We start from the raw sequence: 10,000 nt of genomic DNA, 5'->3' as shown, positions 1-10,000 counted from the left end.
AGTTTTTCAGAGTTTTTGATCTACTAAAAAGGTATTTGAAGATGGTGCCAAATTATTTAATGATTTCAGTACATACTAGGATTGACTTAGTATTTATTATAAACAGAATAATTAAGGGCCATTGTAAGGTCGATGACAATTCGCACCAGTTGGACCTCGTAGATAGACTATATTGTGTGCGCTGTGGTAAGATTGATGATTTAAAAGGCTGCAGCAGGGCTTATTGGCTGCAGTGGTGACTTGTAAAAAATCTATCAGCGTCGGGCGACATTTAACGGGTGGTTAAAGGGAACGTAAAGAACGTTAATGTCCTCGCGTACGAAACACGCAGAAGCATAACTCAAGGTTCGTGAACAAGGAAAAGGAAACTGCACAAAATAAAAGGAATACTATACCAGAACACAAGTTGGAATGTGAAATGCAAAAAGGGAATTTGTAAAAAAAAATTAGACAGATGTACCAGAATGCACGAGTTACATTACCGATGCTGCCACCACGTGTCACTAGAGCAAACTAACTCTTCCTGACAAGTTTCAGTTCCTCGGTTCACGTCTCGCTATAGACACACGTTCGCAGAGTAATTGTTCTTTGCTCATCCCCAACATAACACAGCTGTATACTCAAAATCTTTCTCTGTGACTACTGCTCGTGCCTGGAATGAACTACCCGAGTCAATCAGACTTCAAAATTCCCTTTCTATGTTTAAAAGTAAGAATATCATTTGTTTGCCATGTCAATGGCGAGGGATGGTACCATGTACGAGGGAAGTTGGGAGGTGACACAAGCAATGAGAACCATGTTTGCAGTTATAGAAACAAGAGGTTTATTGCAGACGGAAAGGCGCGACTCGGCGCGAGAGGAGAGAACACAGGCGGGGTCCGGTCGGGGTCAGCGAGGGGTCACGTCTTCAGGGCTGCTGGTGGCGCGGGTCCGCTCAGCCGTAGTAGGGGTAGGCGTAGCCGCCGTAGTAGGGCGAGGCGGCGTAGGGCACCGCGCCGTAGCCGTAGTACACGGCCTCGGAGCCCTTCAGCGTCTCCCTGGGCGCGTCGGCGGGCGAGGGGAAGGCCAGGGGCAGGGGGCGGGGGTAGGGGGTGGCGAAGGCCGCGGCCAACACGGCCATGCTCACGAGGAACAGCACCTGCGGACACAACCAGCTCTCAACAGCACTTCTTTCGAACACTGCCGCATTTAACAGATGCATATTGATTGTAACAACACCAATCACAGTGATTCAGTGTGGAAGTAAAGGCGTCCTGAATGGCTCTGTCAAATAAGGCAACGAATTCTCTCGCAGACGGTCGCCAATCACAAGGAAGAAACCGCTGGTGCGGGTATACATTGTTGCAGTTTAATAGGCGTTCAGATTTATTCGCGAAAATTGCCTGCCCTTAAGATGGCTTTATTCGAGCCCTTTTTTTTAACACTGGAAAATATAATCGAATAATTTAAAATTTTAACTTTATTTTGTTGCAGTTAATACTGGAAAGCTATTCAGGGAGTGGTTTACATATGACTTAGTCCATTGGAGGTAATGAGACAACACAAAGCAACAATTACCGGGTATGAATTCGAACCCAGTACTACTGCGAACACTCTTTTGTAAGTTTGTTTTCTCATGCAAAAGTACAGATTTACAAATATATGTAATTTTATTGAAAATTTTTGTTCCGTTTACAAAAAAAAAAATTACAGTTTACCAAACGTTTATGACCCAAGTGTTCCGGGTGGTGAGTCCAGTGTTTGACTGTTCTGCCCTTACTCCTCCTGACTGGACAAGTGGCAATATAGAAGTGAATATCGCGCGGTTGTGCACAGAGACACGAGTTCTGGTGATGGTACCTGTTTTAAAGTATTTATAATGTAGCTAACCTAACCTAATTGACCATCAGTATCCTTTTATTAACACCGCCATATTTATTTACAATGAACAAAAAAAAACGAACATGCACTATCGGCCGTTTGGCTCTCTCGTCTGTGAAAAGAAGGCATCCCCTCGGTAGAGTAGCAAGGGCCTGTTTTCTATCGAGTGAGATCGAATCTTCTCGACTAAGTTTTTAAAATTTTCCCACATTACGTTTTACGAAGAATGCTGATTACAAATGTTCCAAGGATCTTCATAAATTCACAAAATCCGAGTTCAATTACTTTTAAAATAACTCCAAAAGTATAATCTTGGTATATTAACATAAAATTAAAAAGCTGGTCAAATCTACAGCAAGAATCCGTGATCACGAAAGTGTAACTTGTATATTTTATGAAATTTGAAACTTCAATGTGTATTTATTAAATGAGGACAGCAATAATATGAAGATACTAAATATTTTTATCTAGCTATACAAGAACAATTTCTAAACTTTGAGGGCAATCTCGCTGGTTGTCATTGGTTCTGTCAAACTATCTTGCTAAACAATTTAATTAAAAACTAAATACTATTCTAGTTCTTGCTAAGCTTCGCTTTGAAATAGTGTTGCTATGCACGGTAATCTGAGAGACCTAGGATTAACGTCTGCCCAAGCCGTCTTAGTGGAGTTTACTCTGTAAGCTTCATGAGAAAATGATAAATAAAAAAAAACTGCGCGTGGAATTAAATTGAGTTTGCCTTTTAAGAAACTGTTCAGTCTATATTTGTTATTCTTTCTAGTATTATTATTTTCAGTAATATATCAACCATCTCTTCTTATTTTGGGATGGCCTACGTTGGACCAGGTTGGACTATAACTCGAGATCATTAGACTAGAAATAAGATTCTTCTGACCCGGGATTAAATGCGTATTTCTTTAACAAGGGCCTGAAATCATGACTGAAAACTTGGGGTTTTTAGCTTGAATATACAATGATGAAAGTGGATCGTATATTGAACAAAAGTATGTTATATGTCTATGGAGAATAATGGAAAACGTTTTATTTTTTTATTTTTTTTGATAACTGAATATTTAGTCATGACCATTTTTATTTTAAAATTTTCTGTTAATGAATATTCATTGTACTTGCAAACCAGCGTGAAGTATAGTTTTCTCTAAGACCAGAGTTGACATTGAGAAGTAACATTTTCGTGAACAGAATAAAGAATACATTTTTTATGATACAAAAATAGTCATTTCTCTGACAACGAGAGTTGAAAGGCGAGAGAGGATGAAGGCTACTTACGAAGAACTTGTTCATCTCGGCGGTTGGCGGTTCTCTTCCACTGGTCAGAGCTAGCACTTGCAAGAGCTGCTGGAGGCAGTATGATGCCTGTGGTACAGACAGCGCTCGTATTTATACGACCCGGGGAACGGTCAGGCGGGGGTCGATGAGGACAAAGTATGACAGGTGTGATTCTTGTTTGTTTTTTTAATTATTTTTGCGGCCTTGAAAAAGAGTACGTCTTTGGTTTTGTTCGGAGCGGGGTGACGAGACCACCTCACGACGACTTGTGTCAGATCACGTGACGCGCGCCCACCTATGTCGGAGGGTGGAGTGGGGGAGGGGGGGGAGGACCACGCCCTGCTCGGAAGGCGATATCACGAGCCAATCGGCCGTCTTCGCCGCGCCGGGGGGACACGGACTCCCCCGAGTCCTCGGAGGGACTCCCGCGCGGGAAGACGTCACGTAGAGGCGACCTCTGGTACAGAGTAACAGGCGATTTGCCTAATGGCGTTTTGCCTAAAAGAGGAAAAAGTGTTTGCCTAACGGCGAATTGCCTAATGGCGATTTGCCTAACGGCGATTTTCCTAACGGCGTTTTGCTAAATGGCGTTTTGAATAAAATTAGGCAAAACGCCTTTAGGCAAAACGACACATGCCCCTGGTGCCTCCTGTTCGAGCGACTGTCGCGCCCCGCAGAAGCCTTCGTCGCCGACCGAACCTCGCTGCGCCATTCTTCTTGACGTGACAACGTCTTGTAAATCGATGAACGCCGGCTGCACGCACGAAATTTTGTTCACGTTCCGCCTGAGCCGAGCGTGCAAGAACCGGCCAACCACCCTGCGAGAAAATCTTGTATAATATCAAACTGGTTAGGGCAGGCTTTTCTGATGGTTCATAGCTCCAGTGTTTGGTGTCAATGGTTTTGACTGTTATATTAATATTAATATAAATCTGGCAGCTGTAAAACCGCCGCTGTAGGCAGAGTGTACGCTCTCTTAAAAATAGAGCGTTATTATTCACTCATCCGTTTAGAGAAAAAAAAATTCGAAATTCATCTTCTGTTTTTTTAATGAAAAATAGCATGTAACCACGATATTTCCTGCATAATTTTTTTGTGTTTCCATTAAGATATTTTGTTTTCTTTATGGCCTAAACATTATTTACCTGTAATTAATGTAAATTATTTGTGATATATTCTTTTGCAAGCTGTTTTTAATCCCAACAATATATTCCACGTGAACCATTCTTCCGCTCAATGTCTGCTCAACTTGAAAATGAAGGCATTGTTAGCGTCGGATAAGAGTGGTGCAGCATCGATGTCGTTAACAGACGCAAACATGCAATCACGAGTACTCGAGGCGTGTTTGCATTCAGTGCGTGCCGACGTGCTATCAGATGGCCTTGAACTAGGAAACAATGCCGGAGGTCTCGGGCACTCAGAGGTGAATGTCTGTGGCTGCTTGGCACTCGGACGGAGCGAGGGACCACGCGGATCGCGTGCCGGTATTTATTATTTAAAATTATTATTTCATTACCTTTTAAAATGCATGTTTGAAATATTTTTGTACCTGTAAGCTGGTGATACCATATACTACATTATGAGAATTTCGCCCTGTATGGTTTAACCAATAGTTACACCGTGTGATATCAAGATTTATTTGATTTTCAATATTCTTTACAAAATTTATGAACTTCAACAAAAACCTGCCGAGTAAAATATTAACTCTTACCCGCTTGTTGTGCTACAGAATAATACTTACAGAATAATTTACCTATAGTTACCAAACATGTATTTTACTCCACTATATTCAAGTAAATTCATTAGTAAATTCATAAAATAAATAAATAAATAAAACGGACCTAGTTATACATAATGTTCGGAAATTTCGGGGCATAAATTTAAAAGGTGGCAGAAAATGCACAAAAAAGCATTTTTGTTAAGGAACATAGTCCAGAAACGCAACCCTGCAAAGTTACAGGCGTGGACAGTAGATAATTTGAATTTCCCGCGCAAAACGGAACTAGGTAATTGGCTGAGAAGACACGCGATCGAAGCGCACTGACGCTAATGTTCTGCGGGAACCAGACAATACATCATTCATTTGAAGAAGGCAATATATGTGTGTCACAGAGATGTTTCAGATTGCTAATATTAATTTTTTCCATTTAAAAAATAATAATCAAACCCTTCAAAACAAATCCAGCTTTGTTTTCCATGTTATCTACATCCTCAGGATCACTTACACAAAAATGTTCTTAGGAATCAACATGCACGCAAGAAAAATAATTTTAATGTAAGAATATGATAATAAGTCTATATTAAATAAGCAGTTATGTAAAATTTTAAACACGTTAGTCTTCAAGCAAAGATTTTATACCAAATTTAGTCACAGAAAATTATGTCATAGGGGCGCTATTTTTCAGTTAGAATACCAGTAATTTTTTAAGCATATTTTCACACTATAAATTAGCTTTTTCTTGAATTTATTGTGACTTTATTTTGTAAGGGTTGAGGAAGTGGAACGCCATTGAGAAGGTAAAAACCATCACTCAATTTTTATGATCACTATTTGCACTGGATTAAATAAGGTTTACTGGGCAAAATGAAAAAAAAAAATAGTTTCTGAACTTACTGGTTTTCTAACCCCCCCCCCCCTCCTTCCTAATTGACATTACAAAGACTCTTCCTTCGGTTGTATCTGAAGTCTATCTCAGAAGAAAGGTTTACATAATAAAACCTTTTAGCTACCATCTTACTTCAGTAGCTGCATCATTATTGTTGCTTGATATGTTATTTACCCTTTTTCATAAGTTTTAAGCCTACAGGCAAAACAAACACAGCTTACCTTTCAGAGGATATATTGAAACGTTTTATAATATCGCTAAGTATTATGTTGGCTAGATGTACTTCTAGGATAAATTTGTAAACATAGGTTGTTTTCAAACACCTCCTTCAAATACTCTTTATCTAGAAGGAACAAAGTTCATCCTAAAATATTTCGGCCTTTTTCTGTTGGCTTTGCGAATAGTTTTCAAGGATCCTACAGAGACACTGATACACTCCTTCTTGAAAGGACGAGTCGCATGCGTCCTTTGTACATCATTGTGGTCTTTGAGGGGTTTGTGGCGCTATCTTTTAGTAAAAAAAAAAGTTTTTGCTAAGCTAACCAACTGCTGACTACAAGCCTTCACGTTTATCAAAAATAATTAACTTGGACGTGTAAGCATTTCGTCGGCGGAAACAATTGACAGCCGAAAAAGTGTTTCTTTTTTTATACATCAGGATGTGTTGGTGTCGAAAGAATTCGGATATCCTTTCACGGCTAGTCTTCAAATTAAACGTTCATCTGCTTTAAGGCCGCATCTGTTGAGGACACATCGTCACTACTTGGAAACAGAGATAGCCTGCATAAGTGGCAGCTGGCTTTTACGTAACGGCTTCCCGCAGTTGCTCTAACATCGCTGAACGACAATTATTTTGTTTTGTTTTCAGCCTCGTGTTTCTCAACACATCCGAGCACCAGCTCACCTCGTGGAATTGCAAGCACCAGCTCGGTAAATTTTCCCGACATCCTTCAAGAGTTGCACTGGCAGACTGCCATTTCCTAGTGCTCTGGGCGTGCCACCTGATCATCAGATCTTCGCTTGTTTGCTCGCGCGCCTAACACCTTGTGGCGGGGTCGGCAGGGATGACGGGCCCATTGCCAGGGGTCCGGTCCTTGGTGCGCTACTATAACGTATTTCCTCCCTCCCTCCTTTTACACATCGACCTCCCCCACACACAGAAGTGGCAGGAATTGTTTTTCCAAGCAGTCTCTGTTTGCATACGTAGAGACCGGAAAAATTCGCGGATTTATTCGGCGATAGGTTAAAATTCAAATACACATACCTTTTAGATGATTTTTTCAATTGGCTTACTGTTCATCTGGACGAATCTCAACCAATTAAAAACCTTCAAACCAAAAAAAGGATCGAATCACAGACAAACCAGCTGAGACGACTCACAAGTCGGCAGCCAATGAACTTGCGTTGTTTGCCCGAGTGTGCAAGGGAATGTGCAGTCTATCCTGAAGGCCATCGAAACCGCGAATTTTTCCTGTCCCTGTGTATACGTGTCACTTACTGTAAGCATGTTGACACGTGTTTCGTTTATTTAATAACTTTATTAAATATGTACTTATGACTTGTGCTAACAAATTAGTCAAATAAATGACAAATGAACGAAGTATTAAAAACCATTAAATAAAAACCTATTTATGAAACTTTCAGTTTACCATTCTCAAGCAAAATCATTACTTTAATTTATATGTGTAAACGTCGATGTTCGAAGAGTCCTGGGATTTTAACGTAATGATGTATTTTCTTTTAAAATTAAATTATAAAGAAAACTCTTCCGTAAAAAAATGATAGAATGGTTTTATTGGACCCTCTCCTTCACGAAATCCTGGCTACGGCACTGAAGACCAGGTTCCCACGGAGCACCCCGAGAAAACCCTCCCCGCTCTTCGGCCACTTACGCCCCGTCTATCACTTGCAACAGCGCGAGATCCTAGCGCACAAGATGCCACAGTGCACCACAATTTGTCCGCGGTATTTTAAAGCTTAGCGTGATCTAGGTTATCCTTCACTCATCTTCTCTTTTCCTCCTGAAATGATTGACATGCAAGATGTTAGCAGCCATGTTGAAAATATCGAGGTGTGATTGTAAAAAAAAAAAGTCCATAAGTCCAGTTTCTGAAATCAGGTCTTTATGTAATAACCAGGTAAAAGATAGCAGTTTCTGAGTCCATAAGAATTCAGGAGGTGCAACCCCTATTTCATACGGAATATTTTCAGCACTTTCCGACCTATTTTTCTTATCACTACATGTTTATAGGGAAATTGGCTTTTTCTCGTGAGACCAAAAAAAAAATGTTTTGCAACATTCTCTCTCACACACATTCATAACTTTTAATAACAAAACAAAAAATTGAACTTGTGCACTGTCACATCATTTTCGCAGCGATCTTGAATTTTATTAATTCCCAACCCTCTCCCCGTCATCTTTACCCACTGTTTCGCCTTTGCAACCTTGTGGTTGGTCCTCAGTCATGCCAGACGGATCTGCTAGTGGCATAGAAGTGTGAAGCTTCCAGTCACGGGATTCGATCAGCATTTGGGATACAATGGTTAAGACCACATGAAATTATTTTTTTGAATCTGAGTTGGACAAAAACAACCCCACATTATATCTTCCACATTTTCCACATCACAGAGCGCTGATGGAGATTAGTTGAACTACAAGATTTCAAGCTTCGCCCAAATAATCATTTTGTTTGAAATGGAATGAATTCTGTAGCTCTTTAATTGTCAGTGGTCTTTACCCTGATAACATGCAGCTTGCGGGTAGCTTGTCATTGACTTGAATAAGGCTTTCCGAGCAAGCTTGCCGAAGAATTAATTTGGCTTAGCTACATCTAGATGCTGCGTCATGCTCATTGAGGGCTTGTAGTGGTAGGCTTGTTACAAGCTCGATTCATGGAGACTAGTTAGCTTGAAACAAGCACGCTGCAAGCTAACATGCTTTAATAACAGCACTTTATCTTGAAGACGCCCGCCAATTACAAGGAAGACCGCTGGCGCAGGCAAAACACGTTGCAGTCTATTGGGTGTCATGATTTTTTTCTCTCGCGAAAAATGCTTGCATCTACCAATAACATTTTCATCGTCAATCATCATTAACAACTGTAGTAAACTTATTTTTTTTCACACCGAAAAAGATTTCCTGTACTTTTGCAAGAGATTTCTTTGTTAACCAGTTGCCAAGAAAAGTTTGTAATACTACAGTAAAGTTATTATAAATTATTATAACTATTTTATTTTTGCATATACGAGAAAACGTTTTTCGAGATAATACTGAGCATTTCTTACGAATATTATCTTTGAAAGATTTGTGCAATGGGAGTGCATGACTTGATGTAAGTTTTTGGACATACGCCATTGCTAAGAATGGCGTATGTCCAAAAACTTACATCAAGTCATTTCTTACGAAATTTGGTACATCATTTTTTATTTTAATTGATACTTCATTCACGTATTTTTTTTTTAAACCAGGGAAAAGATAATCGAATATTCAACAATTTTAATTTAGTACTGGAGAGCTATTCAGTGGACGGTTTACAAACAACTTTAACTTTTGGAGGAACTGGGACAACACAAAGCATAAATGCCCGACGGGTAAGAATCCGAACCAAGTAATATACTACTATTTTGTAGTGCTAAAGTTTTTCATGCGAGTTTACAAATATCTGTAAGTTTACGTAAGTATTTATTTATTTTATTTATTTATTTATTTTCTTAGCACCTAATAGACTCAGTTGATGAGCAGTGGCTCTCTGAATATAGGGCTTGTCAACATGGTTACAATTTTTATGAAATAAATGTATATGATTACATACACTATTCCTAGAGACCGGAAAAATTGGCGTATTCATTTCACGATATGCTAGAATCGAAACAACTGTACATGTATCTTTATATTGCTTCTGCGATTGGCTTACAGTTTATCTGAAGGATTTTGAGCCAATGGAAAACCTTCAACCAAAAAAGTATCGAATCGCAAGCGTCCCAGTTGACACGTGTCACGAGTCAGTAGCCAATGAGCAGGTGGCATTTGCCTGAGTATGTAGAGGAATGTGGTGTCCATCCTAGAGGTCATCGAAAGCGCGAATTTTTCCGGTCTCTAACTATTTATGATTTATGTACAATATATACATCAGCTAGCATAAAAGTTATATTACAAATGTCTATTCCATTCACAAAAAGAGGAAGAAAGGGCGTAGTTGCGCTGGTATTCCAGGACAGCTCGCCAGGCCTAACCCGGGCAGTGAAGT

General features: G+C 39.8%; 1 protein-coding gene and 1 long non-coding RNA gene across 3 annotated transcripts in view; one reads left to right on the top strand and one right to left on the bottom strand.

Moving 5' to 3' along the window:
• Positions 1-799: 799 nt before the first annotated feature.
• Positions 800-3,277, bottom strand: LOC134542109 (uncharacterized). The gene is made up of 2 exons (XR_010076738.1): positions 3,148-3,277; positions 800-1,138 (listed from the first exon to the last, which is right to left on the bottom strand). It is a non-coding gene; the product is annotated as an uncharacterized LOC134542109 (long non-coding RNA).
• A 1,288-nt stretch (positions 3,278-4,565) lies between these two features.
• Positions 4,566-10,000, top strand: part of LOC134542093 (uncharacterized) — a 31,765-nt gene continuing 26,330 nt past the window's right edge. Inside the window, exon 1 of one of the 2 annotated variants that reach the window (XM_063386016.1) lies at positions 4,566-4,631. The gene's annotated coding sequence lies outside the window, so the exon portion shown is untranslated. The remainder of the gene's footprint in view (positions 4,632-10,000) is intronic. The other variant, XM_063386017.1, reaches the window with a different exon arrangement.

This window comes from Bacillus rossius, assembly GCF_032445375.1.
Source record: "Bacillus rossius redtenbacheri isolate Brsri chromosome 4 unlocalized genomic scaffold, Brsri_v3 Brsri_v3_scf4_2, whole genome shotgun sequence".
NCBI classification, from domain to species: Eukaryota; Metazoa; Arthropoda; class Insecta; order Phasmatodea; family Bacillidae; genus Bacillus; species Bacillus rossius.
Note: the sequence above shows the minus strand (reverse complement) of the source record. Positions and strands in the feature narration are given on the sequence as shown.